The sequence below is a fragment of the Hyaena hyaena genome, unplaced genomic scaffold, assembly GCF_003009895.1.
Source record: "Hyaena hyaena isolate Hyena2069 unplaced genomic scaffold, ASM300989v1 scaffold_310, whole genome shotgun sequence".
NCBI lineage: Eukaryota > Metazoa > Chordata > Mammalia > Carnivora > Hyaenidae > Hyaena > Hyaena hyaena.
Window position 1 is genome coordinate 1,362,834 of NW_024080940.1, and position 21,271 is coordinate 1,384,104.

Here is a 21,271-nt window from a genome sequence, read left to right on the forward strand (position 1 = left end):
AGCTGAAAGAACACCCGTACAGGGCTTTGCTCAGTCTACAGGCAGCGAACTCTTCCCCACAGATGAATGTCTAGGGTCCTCAGGTCATCAGTGATAACCATGGTTCCCACTTGTTTGGCATGTTTCTTCATAAGCACTTTTTATGGTATTATCTCACGAACTGTGAGCTTCCTACAGGATTGCTGGGGGAAGCAGGGTGAGGCTGACACACAGGCCAGTAGACAAAAATAGAACCCAGACTGCTGATATCCCAGGCCAGAGCCTTCCTCTAACAACTTCAGAATCTGACTGCTTTCCCTCTGGAATACACGAATTGCAGGAACAAATCATATCTCTCTTTTGCTGACATGCTATTCAAGGGCCACTTTAGCTAATGGACAAAAGAAACCAAAATGGCCTGTGAGGTTGCCGGGGCAGTCCTTCTGGAAACCGGGACTGTGTATTGTTCAGGCTGTTGTAAAGTAAGAGGACAGAGAGGGACAAACACTTATTACCCCAGTGACATGACTTATTTGATGGACTTTATACACAAACATGAAAACTAGCTGTCTACTGATCTGACTTTACAAACTCCCAGAATGACAAAGACATTGTCTTTAGAAGTGATTTGAAGGTAAATCTCAATCCATATGCAAAATGACCCTTTGCTCATAGGATGTTTGAAAGCTTCCTGAGATTTACCTGATGGGAAAGAGAGAAGAAGTCTGGGCCAAGACGAGAGAAAAAAATTACGTTAGGAAGAAGGGAGAAAAATTTCCTATCGTGTATTTGTCAACTTATTCGTCTATACCAGTACTGTTAAATGAAAATATAAAAAAAAACTAAAAGGAAACAGATGAAATTAATTTTAATAATATATTCCATCTAAACCAATGCATCCAAATATTACCATTCTAACATATAATCAATACGAAAATCAATAAGGGTGGGTTTTTTTGATATTAGGTCTTTGAAATCTAGGGTGTAGGGGCTCCCGGATGGCTCAGGCAGTTAAACTCTGATTCTTGATTTCAGTTCAGGTCATGATCTCAGGGTTTGTGAGTTCAAGCCCTGCATCAGGCTCTGTGCTAATAGCTTGGGATTCTGTCTCCCTCTCTCTCTCTCTCTCCTCTCTGCTCCTCCCCCTCCCCCTTCTCTCTCAAATTAAATAAAAATAAACTTAAAAATAAAGAAATCTAGGGTGTATTTTATACTTACAGCCATCTCAATTTGGACTAATCCCATTTTAAGTACCTAATCGTCACATGTAGCTAGTGCTACTATATTCCACGGTGCAAGTTTAGACACACCAACTGGAATTTAGGGCATCAGATAGAAATCAATTAGCCACCTAATATACTTTTGATACTTTCCTTCTGTTAGCTCCTTGCTATCTTCTGGAAGAGATGATCTCAAAAGCCACATGCTGTGCGAGCAAAACAGACTACAGGATTCAGAATGCCAGCTTTGTAACTTTGTGCTAGCTGCCTGCCTTCTGTGAATCTTGGTTTCTTCCACTACCAAAGCAAGACAAAGATAACTAACTTGCCAGACTGTCAGGTTAAATAAGATAAGCATAAAGTCCACAGCATGGCCTAGAAGAGTACAATAGGCAATCAATAATTTCCCCTATATAAAACCCATATTGATTTCTAAGGGAACATCTCATTCTATCTGAGGCTCTACTGCTTCATTTTTTGATGTTTATTTATTTTGAGAGAGAGAGAGAGCATGAGCAAGGGAGGGGCAGAGAGAGAAACCCAAACAGGCTCCGCGCTGTCAGCTCCCACAAATCAAAAGATCATGACCTCAGCCAGAGCCAAATGTAGGACACTTAACTGACTGAGCCACTCAGGCGCCACTCTACTCCTTCATTTATTCCACTTCCAGATCTTCCCCTGGAGATTTTTCTGCTAAGGCAGTCCCTTCCCCAGACCTTCATCAGACTGGCTCCCTCTTATTATACAAGTTCAAGTTCAAGAATGACCTTTTTGTGGAAATCTCCTTGGCTGCCCTAATGCAAGTTGCTTCCAAGCCCTGTTACTCTTTCGCCCCCAGCCTCTCCTTACTTTCTTCATAGCATTTCTCAATATCTGGAATTATCTTATTTATGTATTTGTTCACCTGTCTCTTATCTATCACTCTCTCTAGCCCAGACGCTCCACTAGAGACAGGACCTTGTCTATCTTTTTCAGAGCTCAGCAAGTATTTGTTGAATGAATAAATGCTTAACACAGGGAGGTAACTGAAAAGGGTGACCCTATTCCTTTTTAAAGTAGCAGAGAATGAAAATTCTAGGGCTCTTTTTCACCTAAAAGAGTTGCTGAGAAAGTTGGTGGCCCAGAGCCAGCCTCGCCTGCTGAAGGTCGGTATTGCCTAACTGAAGTCTCACAGCTGGCTCTGGAAAGTGTTGGGGAAATTATTCTTCACAGACGATTTTATTGTTGCTGCTTGTTAATATGTATCTGATGCAAAGTATATGTTCATGCCACTTCAATCACCTAGAAGATTTGGTTATTCTTACCCTAAATGTTCTAAAGAAGAACTGGGTTGGGACCCAGTTGGCATGATGCAATGTTCTGATGCCAGGGAGCTTGGCAACACTACCTAGTATGAAAAGAGTGAATGTCAAAGTCAGGCAGAACTGGGATCCAAGCCCAGGGCTCCCAGGCTTGGATCCCAACTCTGCCTTTTACCAGCTCTGCAGATTGGGCAAGTAATGTAAATTTTTATAAGCCTCAATGTATTTGCAAAGCTTTAGGTGACAATTCATACCCTGCAGTGTTGCTATGAGATTAACTGAGGTGATGTAGAAAAGTGCTTAGTTCACCTCGATGCTCAGTGAACAGTAGGTATCAAAGCTGTCATCTTTGATGAGAGGAGGTCTTGCCAGAATATACTGATGGATCTTTGGAAGGGCTACTATGAGGGTATCCAATTGCCTTTTAAAATTCTGATATTTCTTTCCCACATTTCTATGTCGTCCAGCTTCTTGCAACTAACGAGCAGCTAAGTTACAGGAGTAATTGTAACTAAGAGAGAGACAGAAGAGGAGAGATACAGAGAGAATACGCTGAATTGGCTATTTGAGCCACACTGTGAACAATGACAGTGGAGACATTTCTCTTTACAGAGACAGTTTCTTGGGTATCTGGAGACGGACGTGACCGTGAAACCGCTCTGGTCTCCATGCTGAGGTGTTTGTGACTGTGAGCAGAGAGATAACCATTTCACTTTCAACATCGCAGGCCAAAAGAGAATTGAGAGGAAGGGTGGAGAATCCATACCAGTCTGGACACATGTTATTTAATGGCAACACAGAGTGCTCTGCTTGACAAAGATGAAACAGGAAAGCCAGCTCTGTATTCTGAACCCACCGCTCATCCCTGAGAATAATTAGACCAGAAGTGACTTTTCTCATTCTGTTGCTGACCTAAGCCCTGTAGGAGAAAAAGTAAGCTGCTCTGAAATAGCATGGAACTACTTAACACTTAACTTCTAACCTCACATCAATATTCATAACAGCAGTCCATTACTGACTATACACCAGGCATTTCCATTTCTCATTTTCCATTTTCCTAATAACCGTGCAAGAAAAGCAGTATTGCTCCCCATTTTACAAACGGGAAAAGTGAGGCTTAGAGTAGTTCAGTGACTTGTAATGTGGGAGCCCAGATCTAAAGTCTGTTGGGCTCCAAAGCTCCATGTGTCTTCCACTGTACCTTGCTGGCATTGCCAATGGAAGACCCAGGTCCCACAAGACAGGAGTCCCTAGTACTTTAAAAGAAGGTCCAAAGCTCCAAAATAACACCATCACTACTCCAAGTACGCACTGGAGAGAAAATAGTGCTTGTTTCCTTCAGAAGGGGGGTGATGGGCATGGAGGAGGGCACTTGTTGGGAAGAGCACTGGGTGTTATACAGAAACCAACTTGACAATAAACTAAGGAAGAAAAAAAAAAAAAAACAAAAACCAAACCTTTGGCTCCACTGTCTGGCATCCAGCTAGGGGACCTGAAAACTATCTCTGAGACAGACCGTGACCTTCAACAGGTGGCTTTCGAGTGCCGTTTGTAGGGATGAAATCTCTAGGGCTGAGGACCATCACCTTAGGAAAGTCATTAAAAGAGTTTGTGAGGAGGGTTCTCCAGGAGGCAGGGATTGGCGAAGCCTTTGGGAAACAGTGGCCCAGGAGCTGACTGGTGACAAGACTGCCTTCTCCTCAGCAGCCTGGCTGACTCCGGACCAGGGGATGACTTCCGTAGCCAGCTCAGCTGCCAGCAGAGGGTTAGCCGGGTTGTCCTGATACAAAAGGTCCTCAAAAGGAAGGAAAGGAAGGGTCTTCCCGGAGCGTCCACAAACCTTGAGGGACTGCTTGCAAAACTTTATGTATAGTACATGGGAATATTTTTTTTCCCTTGGGGGAGAACTCATGGATAAGTCTCAAAAGGACCCATGATTCTCAACTTTTAAGAACCACTAAAATTAAAAATTTCATCTGCTTAAAAATTTTTTTAAGTTTCGTCAGCCTCTTCCTTACACTATTCAATACATTTACCCAATTTATATATATAAAATATTATAGGATATATAATTCTATATGTTATGATATATTAAAATACATAATATATACTATATATATTAATATACCCTATATAATTATACATAAAAATACATCGTGTACACACACACTAATGTTTAATGCGGTATGTATATGGAATGATTAATTACCCTAAATGTTGCAAAGAAACCAGAGGCCCAGAGAGCACAAGTGCCTTGCCCAAGTTTGCACAGCCAGAGGCGCACTCCGCTGACCAAGGAGCATGAGGCTGGGCGCAATCTTTGCCAGTCAACTTGATGAATGAAAACAAACAAATCCCTCCGGATTAAGAATACTACTTTGCAACCGTTTTCATGTCCAATCATAGAAAACGCTACATTGCTAGTCATGAGGACGACGTGAGCGGCTTCCCCAGGATACAGGTAGAGGTCAGTACCAGGAGGTTTCCTGCCCCCAGAGCTGGCACTCCCGCGCCGCTGGGCCCGCTCGGCGCCCGGCTCCCCGGGACCGGAGCGCGCGCGCCCGCCCGCCCCGCGGGCCCGGCTCGCCGCCGCCTCCGGGGCTGCAGGGCCTCCCGCCTGCCCCGGCGCCCGCTGCCCGCGCGGCCGAGCCCCGCCTTCCGGGCCCGCGCGGGGCACCCCGAACTTTCCCCGCCGGCTGCCCGGAAGGCTGCGCCGCCGCTCCGAGGCCCCGCGAGCTCGCGGGCATCACCTCACCTGCCCGAGCCCCTTCCCGCTGTTTTTTCTTTTCAGTTTGAAGTAAAATAATGTACATGGTGAGAATCGCACAGACACGCCGAAACTCACTCTCCAAGGCGCATCTGAAGATGCCTTAAAAAGAAGCCGAATGTGTGCAGTTGTAAGGGGGAGGGGCACTCTTGGTTCCTCTCCGAGGGGCCAGCAATGCTGACTGCGGTCGGAGCCCCGGCTCTGCACCTGCGGCCGCCGCTGGGCAGCAGCCCTAGCTAGCGCCTCCGGCTGCGTTCTGGTACTTTCCGAGCAGCAGTCCGTGCCGCACGCGGGCCTCGAACCCGCAGCCCCAGGGCCGAGCGCTCGGCCCTCGCCGCTCGCCGGCCTCGAACCCGCAGCCCCCGCGTCCGCCGCAGGCTACTCACTTTAGCCTCGGAGCAAAGTCTGCTTTCTCAGTCGGTGAGCACTTCCTGCAAGAGGGCCTGGAGAGCCGATGGGTGTAAAGCTGTTTCACCAACAGCCGGTAAAATCCAGACAGAGGGAGAAGAGCGAGTAAGACGGAAAGGGGGCGGGGGCGGGGTGGGGGGGAAGCACAGGCGTCTCAGGATCCCAGCCTGGGCGCCACCGTCCCCATTCCGGTGGCTCTGTGAGAAGCTCAACTCGGTGCACTTGTTCACTCTTTCTTCATGAGAGGAGGAGTCAGTGTTGCAACATTTATGTTCCTTGCTGGAGGCAAAACAGTGATTTTCTTCAGCATGCAAAATGTCCAGAGCCTGCCAGTTTTACAAGGTGAGAGAGGTGGGTTGGGGCTCGGGAGAACAGCAAAGACGTGTAGAAGAAATAACTGATTATCCCACATTGGTTTTGCATGATCAGGGCCACACATCTTCCACGGAGACTGCACGAGAACATACACAGGCAAAACAGTAATAACAACTGTCCTCGTAATAACAACCGAATGACCTCGAAGATGCTATTTCTCCCGGCAGCCAAGATGTGGAGCCTCTCCATGTCAAATTTCTTTCCTTTATTTCTGAGGAACAGCAGCTTGGCAGTAGTCGAGGGGGGGCTCCAGGGAGTTGAATCTCCTCTTCCGTGAGAAAGAGGGGTCAGAGTGAAAGGGACAAAAGAAAATAAACAGTCAGTGACCTAAGCAGGGTTTTGCTTTCTTTTCTGATACCCCAAAGCTGAAACTTCCAGCGCGCGGTTTAATTTCCACCACATGAGCAGAACCCAGAAATGGTGGTAGGGCCACACTTTTGTTGTTTTCCACAAATGTAGGATTTATTTTTTCTAACAGGGTCTTTTTATTTGGTAATAACGAAACCATGCACAACTGCCACCTTTTCTCTTGCAAAAAAGTACCAAAACAAATAGGAACTGCCTGAATCAAATCGTTATCTCTCGTTTAGTAAGTTACTAATGTCTCTTTCATGCCGTTAATTAATACTGCACCTGATTGTTTTATAACCCAGAGGGGTACCAAAGAGATATTTTAACCAAAGGCTGCTGAGTTTCAAAAACAAAGTTATTGGAACACTGGGATTTCCCCCTTTGATGCCACTTTTACTGCCACTCTGGATAACTGACAAACGATAGTCATTGGCAGCCACTTGCCAGGTCTCAGGAAGACGTTGAAAACTCTAGAATGCTTCAGTGATTCCTTTGGACTGAAAGTCCAGATGCACCTGCATGGGTACAATCACCTGATGCTTCCTGTTCAACAACATGGCCATAGACTCCATCTGGTCCTCACTGGGAGTTTAGGGGGAGATGTAACTTTCAGGCACAGCCTTCACATGCTTCCTGTGATCATCCAGGTACATTTACGTTCCCTCATGGTGGCCATAAAAGTAGGCAACTCCTATTTATTTACAAAACCAGTGGGTGACATAGGATCTTCCATGACAAAATATTTCTGTAGAACCTTTGCAAGGCAAAGGATCACTCTGTGTTCTTAGAGCTGTTCTAGACAGACCATTTTATTTTATTATTTTTTTCTTTCATAGTTTATTGTCAAGTTGGTTTCCATATAACACCTAGTGCTCATCCCAACAAGTGCTTTCCTCCATGCCCATCACCCCCCTTTCCCTCTCCCCCACCCACATCAGCCCTCAGTTTGTTCTCAGTATTCAAGAGTCTTTCATGATTTGCCTCCCTCCCTCTCCCCCACTATTTTTTCCCCCTTCTCCTCCCCCATGGTCCTCTGTTATGTTTCTCCTGTTCCACTTATAAGTGAAAACATATGGTATCTGTCTATCTCTGCCTGACTTATTTCACTCAGCATAACACCCTCGAGTTCTATCCACGTTGCTACACATGGCCAGATTTCATTCTTTCTCATTGCCATGTAGAATTCCATAGTATAGATAAACCACATCTTCTTGATCCATTCATCAGTTGATGGACACTTAGGTTCTTTCCATGTTTTGGCTATTGTGGAGAGTGCTGCTATGAACATTAGGGTACATGTGCCCCTATGCATCAGCACTCCTGTATCCCTTGGGCAAATTCCTAGCAGTGCTATTGCTGGGTCACAGGGGAGTTCTAGTGTTAATTTTTTGAGGAATCTCCAAGCTGTTTTCCAGAGGGGCTGCACCAGTTTACATTCCCACCAGCAGTGTAGGAGGGTTTCTCCACATCCTCGCCAGTATCTAGAGTCTCCTGATTTGTTCATTTTAGCCACTCTGACTGGCGTGAGGCCATTTTAATAGCTGGTGAAGAAAGAGCACTCCAGGTAACTCCAGACTGTAAGCTCTCAGAAGATAAGGGACGTTGATTTTCTTCCTTGTGGTTTCCAATCAAGGGCAAGCAGCTCAGCTCACCTGTGCTCATGGCTTCCAGCAGGTGAGAGATTGGTTGTAGAGTGACTAATGCACGTCCACTGGAAGAGAAGGGCAAGACTGACTTTCTGCTCATTGTACAGCACACAGGCACTGTCCCTAAGCCACTGGCATTCACGGTCAGTGAATCACCTCGTCTCAGCTTTACTCAGGTGATGAAGGAAGTTGGCTGTGAGTCTCAGTCTCTTTACATTCTGCACCACAATTGTTTTGCCACCACTGCTGCTTCCTCTCCACACTAACGGGAGGCTCTGGTCCCTTTTGGCCTCCTCCCTTCTAACTCGTCTCTGTCTCATCTCTGTCTCAGTGGGTTCCTCCTTTCCTCCAAGCTACTCCTCCAGCTGGTCCTGGAGCCCATCCCTGCCCACTGCCTCTAAGTCCTTGCTCCATAGCTGAATGTCTCTGGTGTGGGTTTGAGTCCTTGTTATGCATTTGGCTTTCCTAAGCTTTGGTTGCTTCGCTGTAAATAGGAGGCAGTAATACATGCCTCAAAATAATAAGAGTGGTTATTAATCACCAGTAAAAGGAATAATAATGGTGATAGCATATGTAAAATGCCTGACAAATAATAAAGTCTAGAAACATTAAACTCTTTTTTTTTTTTTTTTCCATTTTCCCTTTTTACTACCTTCCTCAAATATTTAATCTTTTCTGCTCACGGGCTTCTTCATCTTAGCCTACGACATCCTCATGATCTTCCTTGACACTGGTAACCCTTTTGGTACTTTACCAAGTTCTAACAACTTTCAGTAATTTAAGTCACTCCTTTCTCCATCTGTCAGACGTAATGAAAGAATGAACTACACTCCTCAGCTTCCCTGACTCATTACGCTTTCAACGCCTTCGGTCGTGGTTCTTAGCCTTGGCTGCACACCGCCGTTGTCTGAGGAGTGCTTGGAAGCTGCTCTGTGTGGTGTCCCTTGAAGAGCCTCTAATTCAAGAGGTTTAGGTCCTGATTTCTCTGTTTCTCCAGGGATGCACAGGCAGGGTGGGAAACGGCTGCCTAATCCCCATTTGCATCCAGGCTTCCATCCAGGTTCTCAGAGGCTTCTCATCATCTGCTCCTCCCTGGCCTGTCTGCATTGTTCTGCATCCCTCCCTTTCTCCACTAGAAGCTGTTAGTCCTTGGTTCTTGCCCCCTTGCCCTCTCCCCAGACCCTTTTGGTCTCTGACTTCACAGTGCTGCCTTTTGCCACCCCTCTCTTCTTTCTCCTCCTTCCTGGATGGGAATGGTTTTGACTTTGATTCTTCATCTTTCTTCTTCAGGGCTATATTCCTTTCTCAAAAAAAAAGGAGGAAGAAGAAGGAAAAGGAGAAGAAAGAGGAAGAAGAAGAAGAAGAAGAAGAAGAAGAAGAAGAAGAAGAAGAAGAAGAAGAAGAAGAAGGGGAGGAGGAGGAGGAGGAGGAGGAGGAAGAGGAGGAAGAAGAAGAGGAAGGAAGGAAGGAAAGAAGGAAGAAGAAGAAGGAGAAGGAGGAGAAGAAGAGGGAGAAGGAGAGGGAGAGGGAAAGGGAGAAGGAGAGGAAAAGAAAAGTGATAAAAAAGAAAAAGAAAAATGATGAAAATACCAAAAGAGTAAAAACATCACTCACATCACAGCACTGTTAAAAAAAAAAAAAAGTCTATATCTAAGGTGTGCCTGAGTAGCTCAGTCAGTTAAGCGTCTGACTTTGGCTCAGGTCATGACCTCAGGATTTGTGGGTTCAAGTCCAAGTTGGGCTCTGTGCTGACAGTTCAGAGCCTGAAGCCTGCTTCAGATTCTGTGTCTCCCTCTCTCTCTGCCCCTCCCCTTTTCATACTCTTTCTTTCAAAAATAAATAAATGTTAAAAAAATTTTAATCTATACCTATAAAGTCAAATACAACCTTCCCAAATCACACACCCTCCTCTTCTTTCATCAGTTCTCATCTCTGGAGGTGACCGCCATTAACAGATTGGTGCATATCTATGCTTTTCCTATACATATATATTCATGTCATTATATGCACATGCAAATATTTTTCAAAGAAAAATATAATAATTTCTGTGACTTGTCTTTAAGCTCAGTGCAATTATATACCCTAGGTTACTAGTTATGGATTTAACTCATTTTTTTAAATATTATTTTTTTTATTTTAGAGAGAGAGAGAGAGAATATGAGCAGGGGAGAGGGGCAGAGGAAGAGAGAGAATCCCCAGCAGTCTCTACACTCAGTGCAGAGCCCAACATGGGGCTCAATCCCCTGACTCTGGGATCATGACTTGAGCCAAAATCAAGAGTTGGATGCTCAACTGACTCAGCCACCCAGGCGCCCCAAGGTAACTCATTTTTTTAAATGGCTGTCTAGTCTGTAACTTATTCTACCATTCTTCCATTGTTAGATCTTTGGTAATTTCAACATTTTACTGTAAAAATTCCTGCCATGATTATCTTTGCATGTACCTTAGGATAAATATTTAGAAATGGCATTGTTGGGTCAAAGAGAATGAGAACTATACTATTGATAGATCACTGCCAAGTTGCTCTCCAAAAATGTTATGGAAGAAAATCCTAGAAGTGAGATTAGTGAGTCATACAGTAGGTAATTATTCCCCAAGTATTTAACAATACCCCCCCACACACACTAATATACACTCCTACCAAGGATGTTTTCTCACATTCTTGCCACCATTGAACTTTATCAATCTAATTTTTGCCAGTCTGTTAAGCAAACATGATGTTTTATTGTTCTAGTTCACAGTCTCCTGACTTCTTGGGAGGTTGAGTACATGTGTTCAGTATTATTTGAATTTTTTCTCTTAATGCCATGGCTGTTCAAGTCTATGCCTATTTTTCTTCTGGTATGTTTGTCTTTTTAAAAATTAATCTTTGAGATCTCTGTTACTATTATACATATTAACACCTTGTGAAATTTCTCTGTGCCTGTCCTGTTTCCCTTAAGTTTGTTTATGGATGGTTTCACTGCATGTAAGCTTTGAGTTTCAACTAGTCAAATCTGTCAGTTATATTCTATTAAGGCTTTAGCTTTTCTGTTTTGCTTCTTTGCTTCTCATACTGTTAGTTTTTAAAAAATAGATCTTTATCCTAGGAATTGTTTTTGAATGTTACAGATATTAAATATATAACATTTTATATTTATAAATATTATAAATATATTATAAATATTGCTGTTTGCTAAATATAATATATAATTAATATTCAATTATAATATACTTAAATTATACTATAATTAGGTAAGATATTAATATATTAACATATCAGTATATTAAATATGATATGTAAATTACATTTAAGTATAAGAATGTATTTTTATGTATAAATATGAGAAATGTTAGGTTAATTTTCTTCTGAATGCATAGTCAATTAACCAATTACCCTTTATGGAAAAATGCATGATTTCTTCACTGATTTCTAATATAAATATCATACATTACATTTACAAATGTATTTATATTTATTCTGGCACTACTCTGTTTTGTTTGACATGCCTATTTGCAAGCCAATAATGCACAATTTTTATAACTGTATTGTAAAAATAGTATATTATAATGCTGATTAATGCAATTACTTTACCAAAATCTTTCCTTTTAAAATTTTCTTGAGAAATGTCATGTTTCTTTTCATAAAATTTTAGAATCAATTTGTTCAAATTAAAAAAATTCCTTGGCATTATATTGCATTTATTTATTAATTTGAAAAAGGTTTATATCCTTGAATCATTAATTCTTCCACCCAGAAAATATATCTCTGTGTTTATTTAGGTCTTTTAAGAACATTCCTTAAAGTTTTTCTTTAATCTCATAGTGTCATTTTACTCTTACTGCACAATAATTTACTTAATAATGTCATATTATGAACTTTTAAGTTGTTCCCTAGTTCCTTTTAAGTTTATTTATTTGTTTTGGTGGGAGGGTCAGAGAGAGAGAGAGACAGAGAGAGGGAGAGGGAGAGAGAGAGAGAGAATCCCAAGCAGTGACAGTGAAGAGCACAATGATGGGCTGGAATTCATGATCACAACCAGAGCTGAAGTCGGACGCTTAACTAACTGAGCCTCCCCAGGCACTCCCACATTTTTACTGTTATAAATAATACTATAATAAACATACTTGTGGAAAAAAATTTGCTTTTGAGGGATTTATTTCCTTAGCCTAAAATCCCAGTGAGACATAATTAAGTCAAAGGGCATGTACGTTTTTATGGTCCTTGAGATATAAAACCTTATCTTTTCTGATAACTTGAACTGTTACTGTTCCCTTTGTCACGTTCTACATCCAGTTAGGCACAATTTTTTTCTTAATTTTAAAAAAATGTTTATTCATTTTTTTGAGAGAGAGGGGGGGAGAGAGAGAGAGAGAGAGAGAGAGAGCAGGAGTAGGGGAGAGGCAGAAAGAGAGAGGGAGACAGAATCTAAAGCAGGCTCCAGGCTCTGAGCTGTCAGCACAGAGCCTGATGCAGAGCTCACACACACGAACCGAACCGTGAGATCATGATCTGAACCAAAGTCGGATGTTTAACTGACTGTGCCACCCAGGCGCCCCACAAATATCTTGTTTATCCCGTTCCACTGTTATTGCTTCAATTCATGCCTTCATCACTTTTTACTTCTTCCCCTTCAGTGGCCCCTGGCTGGGCTAGATGGTCTCATTCTCACCAGCCTTGCTTGTGTGAAATCCAAATGCTCCCATGCTGAATCTGACTACATCACTCCCTGAATTAAAATTCTTTAATGGTGCCTACTTCCCACAGAATAATAAAGTTAAAATATCTTTGTTCCTGCTGATCTTATTGGTTTTGGAGTAGTAGCTCAATAAATATTTATAGTGTTTGAATCCCATCTTTCCTTCTTGGAATTTTATTTCTCCCAGTGTTCACCTACTCAAAATTGTAGATATTTCTAATCTTCATATTCAAAATCACTTCCTTCTAAAAGCTTTCCCTGATGGCTCCAACTCTGAAGGCACTCTGCTAGCTTCTATCAAATGGGCTTATAATATACTCTTCTGTTCTGCCTCTAAGGATCATTGTGAGGCTGATATAACCTGACGTGTGTTGAGTGTGCTTGGTAAATTATAAACCATGTGTAAATATGAAGCACTACTGTTATTGGACAATGTTTCCTTCCTTCCAAGGAAACTCTCATTAGTGGATAAACAGTTAGGCTAACTACAATGAGCCTTTATGAACTTGGAATGGGAATAATTTTCTCCATGTGGACATGCAGTAGGGACATGCTAAGAGAGCTGGCCTGTTGACTGATAAGGATCTATGTCTCCTAAACTCAGAGAGAGAAACTGAACATGCTGAATAAAATACAGTGGTCGTTAGTCTCTGCAATAGCTACATGGGTTTCTTTAGGCTAGTGCATGTGCATCTAGCTACTCAAAGTGTGGTCCTTAGACTAGCTGCTTTGGCATCACCTGGGAGCTTATTAGAGCTTTTTGCCTTCCAAATCTATCTTTGTATTTTAACAAGATCTGCTGCTTCAGTGTTAGACTTCATAAAGCCCAAGTGAGAGTAAAGTGAGTGTCCCTCCTAAAGTGCCCAATTGGTATACCGGGGGAAAAATGACTTTGACCTATGTGCTTTCTTCATTTCTATCTTGTATGTGTTTTGAGGGAGGGATGGGGGAGGATATAAGGACAGTCTTAAGTTACAAATTCCAGTTCTCAGATTGTTAAACTGAGAAATCATATGATTGTGAACACACTGTCAGGTAAATTTCCAATTAGGTTTCTGACACATGGAGAATATTTGTTTATTTTATTTTAAACCGTAGTAAGAACACTTAACATGGCATCTACCCTCCTAACAAAATTTTAAGTGTACTATACAATAGTGTTAATCATAGACCCAATGTTGCACAGCCGATCTCCTAGAACTTATTCCTGTTGCGTAACTGTTACACCCGTTAAAGAATGACTTCCCGTTTTCTTCTCCCTCCAGCCCCTGGAAACTACCATTCTATTATCTGCTTCTATGAATTTGGCTATTTTCTTTATTGTCAATTAATTAATTAGAGAGAGAGAGAACAAGTGAGAGAGAGAGTACATGTGTTCGAGCAGGAGAGAGGGGCAGAGGGAGAGAGAGAGAGAATCCCAAGCAGACTTCACACTCAGCACAGAGTGTGAAGCCTGACACGGGACTCGATCCCATAACCCTGGGATCGTGACCTGAGAAGAAATCAAGAGTCAGACACTCAGTGACTGAGCCACGCAGGCACCCTGAGTTTGGCTACTTTAGGTACCTGTTATAAGTAGAATCATGCAGTATGTGTCCTTCTGAAACTGGCTTATGTCATTAGCATCATGGCCTCTAGGTTCATCCATGTTCTCTCACACGGCAGGATTTCCATTTTTCGAGGCTGAATAACATCCCACTGTATGTACATGTCCATTCATCCATCCTTGGATACTAAGGTTGTTTCCATATCTTGGCTACTGTGACTAATGCTGCAGTGAACATGAGAGTGCAGATATCTCTTCAAGATCCTGTTATGGGGGTTCCTGGGTGGCTCAGTCGGTTAAGTGTCTAACGTCACCTCAGGTCATGATCTCACAGTTCGTGGGTTTGAGCCCCGTGTCAGGCTCTGTGCTGACAGGTCAGAGCCTGGAGCCTGCTTTGGATTCTGTGTCTCCCTCTCTCTCTGTCCCCCCCCCCCCCCATTTGTGCTCTCTCTTTCTCTATCTCAAAAATAAATAAATAAAAAAGAAAAAAAAAAAAGATCCTGGTAACCAGTTTTGGGAATATATACCCAAAGTGGGATGCCTGGATCATATGTTAGTTCTATTTTCAGTTTTTTGAGGAACCTCCATACTATTTTCCATAACAACTATACTGTTTTACATTCCTACCAACAGCACACAAGGGTTCTCTTGTGTTGTTTCTTATGATCCTTTCTACTTCTCTGATGTCAGGTATAATATTTCCTCTTATTTATAGTATTATTTATTTGACTCTCCTCTTTTGTTTCCCCTTAGTCTAGCTAAAGATTTTTCTGTTTTGTTTTTCTTTTTTTTTTTTAAGCAATTCCATTTTGTTGTTTTTTTTTCTTTCTGTTTTTCTTCTGTTCTCTATTTCATTAATTTCTTCTCTAATTTCTATTATTTATTTCTTCTGCTAACTTTGGGCTTTGTGTTTTGTTTCTTTTTTTTTTTTTTTCCAGTTCCTTCAGGTTAAAGGTTGGGTTTTGGTTTTCAGTCTTTCTTAGTTTGTAATGCAGCTGTTTGTCACTATAACCTTCCCTGCTAGTTTTCCTTTTGATGGATCCCATAAGTTTTTGTTGTCTGATTTAAGTATGGCCATCTCTGCTTTTCTTTTCTTTTTTACCAGTTGTGTGATATCTTTATCATCCTTTCACTTTTAGCTTTATTTGTCCTTAAATCTAAAATGAGTCTTTTGTAGACAGCATATCGTTGGTTCTTTTTAAAAATTAATTCAGCATTCTTTTGATTGTTGAGTTTAATCCATTTATGTTGGAAGAACTATAATATGGAAGAATTTACTATTGACATTTTGCTAATGGTTTTTTGTCTGTCTTATTCTTTTGTCCCTCGTTTCCTCTCTTGCTTTCTTCCTTTTGTATATTGTTGATTGTTTTTTACTAATATGTTTTATTTTTCCTTGTTTATCTCTTATTGGTATTCTATTTTTGGTAACCATGAAACTTATATAAGACATTTTATACTTACAAGTCTATTTTGAGCTAATGACAACATTATTTCTATAGTACATAAAAACTCTACAGTTTGACCTCTTCCCTCATATGCTATTAATGTGACAATTTACCTCTTTTTATTTTGTGTATCCATTATCAAATATTTATAGTTATATAGTTATAGTTGTTCTTAATACTAGCTCTAAAACTTTATATTAAAATAAAAAATGATTTACATACCACCATTACAGTATTACAGTTTTGTGTATTTATCTTATATTTACTTTTACTAGTGAGTTTCACTCTTTCATATCCTTTCTTATCGTTGTTTTGTGCTCTTTACTTAAGCTTGAGAAACTCACTTTAACACTGTGCAAATTGCTAAAGCATTAATGTAATTAATTTAATTTAATTTAATTATTGAGGTGAACATAAAATTAACTGTCTTAGAGTGTACAATACAATGGCATTTATTTTATTCACAATGTTGTACAACTGTTACATCTATGTAGTTCCAAAACCTTTTTATCACCCCCAAAGGAGAAGCCAGATGCACCCACTGAGCAGTCACTCCCTATCCTCCTCTCAGTCCTTGGCAACCAATCTGCTTTCTGTTTCTATAGATTTACTTATTCTGGTTATTTCGTATTAATGGAATTATACAGTGTGTAACTTTTTGTGCCTTGTTTCTTTCACATAGTACATTCTTTTTTTTTTTTTTTTTTGGTTTATCCATGTCATAGCATGTATCAATATTTCATTCTTTTTTATGGCTGGATAATATTCTATGTTAAGGATATACATACCTTTTATTTATCCACTGATTCATTGATAGCCATTTGGGTGGTGTTCAACTTTTGGCTATTGTGAATAAATTGCCTAACTTTTTGCCTCCACTTTCTTCATCTGCGAGGTAGGGATAATAATTAATTACTCAGGGTCATTAGATCTGGAACTAATACAGATCAAATGTCTGGCCCACTAAATAAAAGCTATCAGAATCATTTTTGTGTATGTGAGACCAGAGAGAAAAAGCTATTAAAATAGGCCTTCGGTTGGTTTTGCAGATAAGATGAAAGTTCTTACTTTTTTAGGCACTGAGGATTTATCAGTTCCTCTCATCTTGCCCCATCTTCCTGTCCATATTTGGGTTACAAACCTCATTTTTCAGGTCTCCTTCCTATTGAAATTATTCATCTTTTCATTACTATCATTACCTATGTGCTTTCTTTCTTTTCTCCCAGTTTCATTCATTCATTTTTTTTAATGTTTATTTATTTTTGAGAGACAGAGAGAGACAGAGAGAGAGAGAGAGAGAGAGAGAGAGAGGATGTGAGGCAGGATCTGTGCTGATATTAGAGAGCCCAATGCGGAGGGGTTCGAACTCACCAACCTTGAGACCATGACCTGAGCTGAAGTCAGAGGCTTAACTGACTGAGCCACTCAGGCACCCATGTTCATTCATTTTTTTTTTCATTCATTCATCCATCCATCGACAATTATCAGTTTCAGTTTTATATGCTGGATTATAGCAGGAAAAAAATTAGACTCAGTCTGAGATGTCTTCCCTGGCATTATATTCTGGACCTTGGGGGAGAAGAGACTGTAAACAAATAATCCACATGTCAGGTCGTGGTATATGCTAAGAGATAAAACAAAGCAGAGAAGTGAGATAGGGAGAGTTTGAATTAAGTCAGAGTCAAGATGAGCTCCTTTGATAACACAACTTTAGCAGAATTCTGAATGAGGACTATGCAGTGCTTTTCTGAAATGTCTCCTCTTGGGAGGAAGGAGGGAAGCAATGGAGGCACTGAGCAGCATGACATGAGCTGGCATTCATATTAAATAGATAGTCCTGTTGCTGCTGTAAGATAATACTATTGATAATCGTTATTTCTGTGTCCTTCCTTGGTTTCTTTCTCAGAGATTTTGCTTCATGAGCCCTTCCTGAGAGTTCACTTTCTTGATGAAATCTTTCAGAGTCAGCTTTATAAGCTGAGTCCACGCTTTTCTCCTTACTCCACCTCTCAGCAATTTGGGGAAGAAGGAAAATAAAACACAAAGGAAGCTTTCACCACGGAATTTTCACCATCTCAACAGCCTCAGGTGACAAGGCTCTGTGGCTGGAGGCCACTGCTTCCTTCCTGGTTTGAAGTGAAGACTTCCCTGATCTTTGTCTTCACTGGGGCCCAAGGTGTGGGAATTAGGGAGAAACTTAGAAGTCTTTTCTAGAGCAAATTTGCCTTTGCCATTGTGCATTTTTCTGACTAAATTTAGAAATAGGGAAGGTTATTTTTGGTAAGACAAGTGAAAACTTGACTTCCCCAGTTATTCTGGGGATTCGGGTTTGGGAATTCTATACTCAGTTCTCCCTCCCTTGAACCCCCCTACTTTGTCCCAAGGGCATTCCATCCACACTCAGGATAATGTGACATGGTTAAAAGAGCATTGGACTGGGAACCAGAAGGCCCCAGTCTTAGTCTGGACTCATACTAACTAATCATGGGTTTGTTAGTGGATAGGTGTGTCAAAATAAAAAAAAAAAAAACAGATACTTACCTTGAAAATTCCTTGAGCAGAAAAAACTGGTTAAGTCATACAAACAAAACTTAATTTAGCTTATATCTGACCTTGGTCATTTTTTGCTTGTGTTTCTAAAAATCACAAGCAAAATTTAAATTGTTTCTCAAGGTTGATATGAGGTAACCATTGATCAATTCCTCATTATTTAAGAAAATTCTAATATTATAACCAATCACTCTGAAGAATAAAATCACTGTTTCCTCATGATACAAGCCTCTTTATAACAATACACCCTTGAGCCTCCTTCCACATTTTCGTTGGAGTGCTCCTGATTTGCAAATTGTCTTTTTGGTGTGTGCACAATTAACTTGTACTAAGTACTACTTCAGTGATTCTTTGGTTTTACTTCTGTTATTTATGAACTTCTGACAGGTGGTAAAGCAGAATGATAGTGAATAACATAAGCTCCGGAGTCAAACTAGCAAGTTTGAGTGTCTGGGTCCACTACTTATTGATTATGTGTAATTAGGAAAATTATTTAACTTCTATGTTTCATATTGTCCTTATCTATAATATAGGAATAGTAATTGTACCTACCTCATAGGACTGCTTGAGTATTAAAGTAATTGAAGTTAAAGCACTTAGAAGAGGATCAGGTGTGCAGTACATTTATGATTAATATAATTGTTGACAAGTCAGTCTTCTAAGTTATGTTCAAGTGCTTGCAAGCACATGTGGAATGTCCTAGAGATCTGATGATGCTTGGCGGAGAAAAAATGAGGCAAGTGGGCTGGTTTTTCAGTGTTATAAAGGATTGTCACATGAAAGAGATACTTCTTTGGAGTTGCTTAGAAAGTTCTTTGGAATTTAATTCAAAATAATGGAGAACTTTTAATATAAAATCAATAGGGCCTGAGAATTGGAATTATCTTTTTGTGAAGCAGTGAGGATTCCATTACCAAATGAGTTTAAGTAAAGATGGGTTCTCTGAATTAGCATGAAAGGAATACCCTTCTCTAAAAATGTGACTGTAGAAACGTAGTTCTTTCTTCCCATAACAACCCCAAAATTATTTCTCCACCCTCTTTATTCTCTCACTGCTCTTTTGACCTTTCTTCTTCCTTTAAAAGAATGGATGAGTGCTTACCAAACAGGTATGATGGTGTCAGTGGTAGTCAAAGCTGATGGGCCCATTTTTTAGATGAGAATATTAATACCAAAGGACAATTGCATTGTTCGTAAGCCACCGAGTAAAAAGTTCAGATCAATTAATGACTGGAAATGTGAAAGCTCCCAGGGCACTCCTGGAGCCTGGTAATAAGATTTAATTAATAATGGGAAGCCACACAAGTCAATATAAAATGCTTACTTTAGTTTTTATTTTTAGAAAGCCTATTACAAAAACATACATGAGTGTTGGTAGAAGTTTTGAAATGTTCGCACACAACCCCTGATGCCTCTTTCAGCTTCTTCGCCTGCTATTATCACATTTTCCTGACTTTAAGTAACATGGTATACTTTTGAATCAGGTTTCCAGATGTTACAACCCTCAATCAGTTTTCAATGGTTGAAAAACAAAATGGTGAAGTTAAAAGTGTCTTCTTAGAGATGCTTCTTCTGTCTCTGACCTCTCCCATGAATCTCCCATCTTTTCCTGCTATCATTCCTCTGGTTGTCTTAGGCATTTAAGGCAGCTCTAAGAGAATGTCATAGACTGGGTGGCTTAAACAGCTATTTATTTCTCCTGGTTCTGGACATCTGAGATCAGGGCATCCGCATGGTTGTGTTCCAGTGAGAGCTCTCCTCTTTGTTCATGGATGGCTGCCTTCCATAGATGGATCCCTACATGACAGAAAGAGTGCTGGCTCCCTTCATCTAATTATAAAGGCACTAATATCATTGGATACAGTCTCATGTCCTCATTTAAATCTATTTACCTCCCAGAGGCCCACCTCCGGATACCATCACATTGAAAATTAGGGCTTCAACATATGTATTTGGGGTGATACAGACATTTAGCCTATTGCACTGGTCTACTCACTCTTGCTTTTGGATCTTTACACTTGCTGTTCCTCTTGTGTGGGACATTCTCTCTTTTCCATATCCACATATCTTTCTCTCCTACTGCCTTTAGGCTTTTCATCAAATATCACTTATTTCTTATCAGTGAGGCCTTCCCAGATCACCCCATTTAAAATTACCCTCTATCACCCTCTAACCTCTTTTCCTATTTATTTTTTTATCATATCATGTATCATCTTCTTTCATAGTTTGAGTCACCCCAGAAGTAGACTTTTTGCCAAGAATCCAAGTATAAGTGGTTTCTTGGGATATGCTTCAGAATTATGCCATTCAGGTGGAGAAGAAGCTGGGGCACTTTTATACCAACTTCCCTTAGTCATTGGCAGTAGGCTTCTTGGGGAGGGAGTGTTAATTTCTGCTTCTACCTAAGGTAGGCAAATAAGTCTTCTGTGACTTTGGAAAAAGTCTCAAAGCAAAGACATACAGATCTTGGCCCCTGGAATAAGAGCTAGCACACCAAAATGATATGATATGATATTCCAGGTTCTGGGTGGGGCACCAATAATAACCTGCTACACCTTCTGACATGCCATATAGTTTATGGAGATATATCATACATAACATATATTATATATATAATCTTACTTCCAGATTGTAAGCTCTATAAGGACAAAGATTTTTGTCTGTTTAATTTTCTGTGAACTTAGAACAATACCTGGAAGCCTGGCACATGTTGGTGTTGTATAAATATTTGTTGAATGAATTAATGATTTAGATCAGATATTTTAAGCTATGGGTTATAACTCCACTTAGCATGTCATGAATTTAACATCATGAGTCACCACCAGCAATAAAGAGAGAGAAAAGAAGAAGTATATTGCAGATAGTAAGGGTAAATACTGTTTTATAAAATATTGCACCTCAGTTGCTTCATGTACATATTATAATTATTAAATTAAAATATAAATGAAATTTATATTGGGTCCTGTAATAAAATGTACTTTTCACTCTGGGTTTTCATTTT

At 40.5% G+C, this 21,271-nt stretch overlaps 1 protein-coding gene across 2 annotated transcripts in view; it reads right to left on the reverse strand.

Moving 5' to 3' along the window:
* The window catches only part of PRLR (prolactin receptor), a 160,456-nt gene extending 154,603 nt beyond the window's left edge, over positions 1–5,853 (reverse strand). For both annotated transcript variants that reach the window (XM_039248238.1, XM_039248237.1), the window contains exon 1: positions 5,654–5,853. The gene's annotated coding sequence lies outside the window, so the exon portion shown is untranslated. The remainder of the gene's footprint in view (positions 1–5,653) is intronic.
* Positions 5,854–21,271: the final 15,418 nt, after the last annotated feature.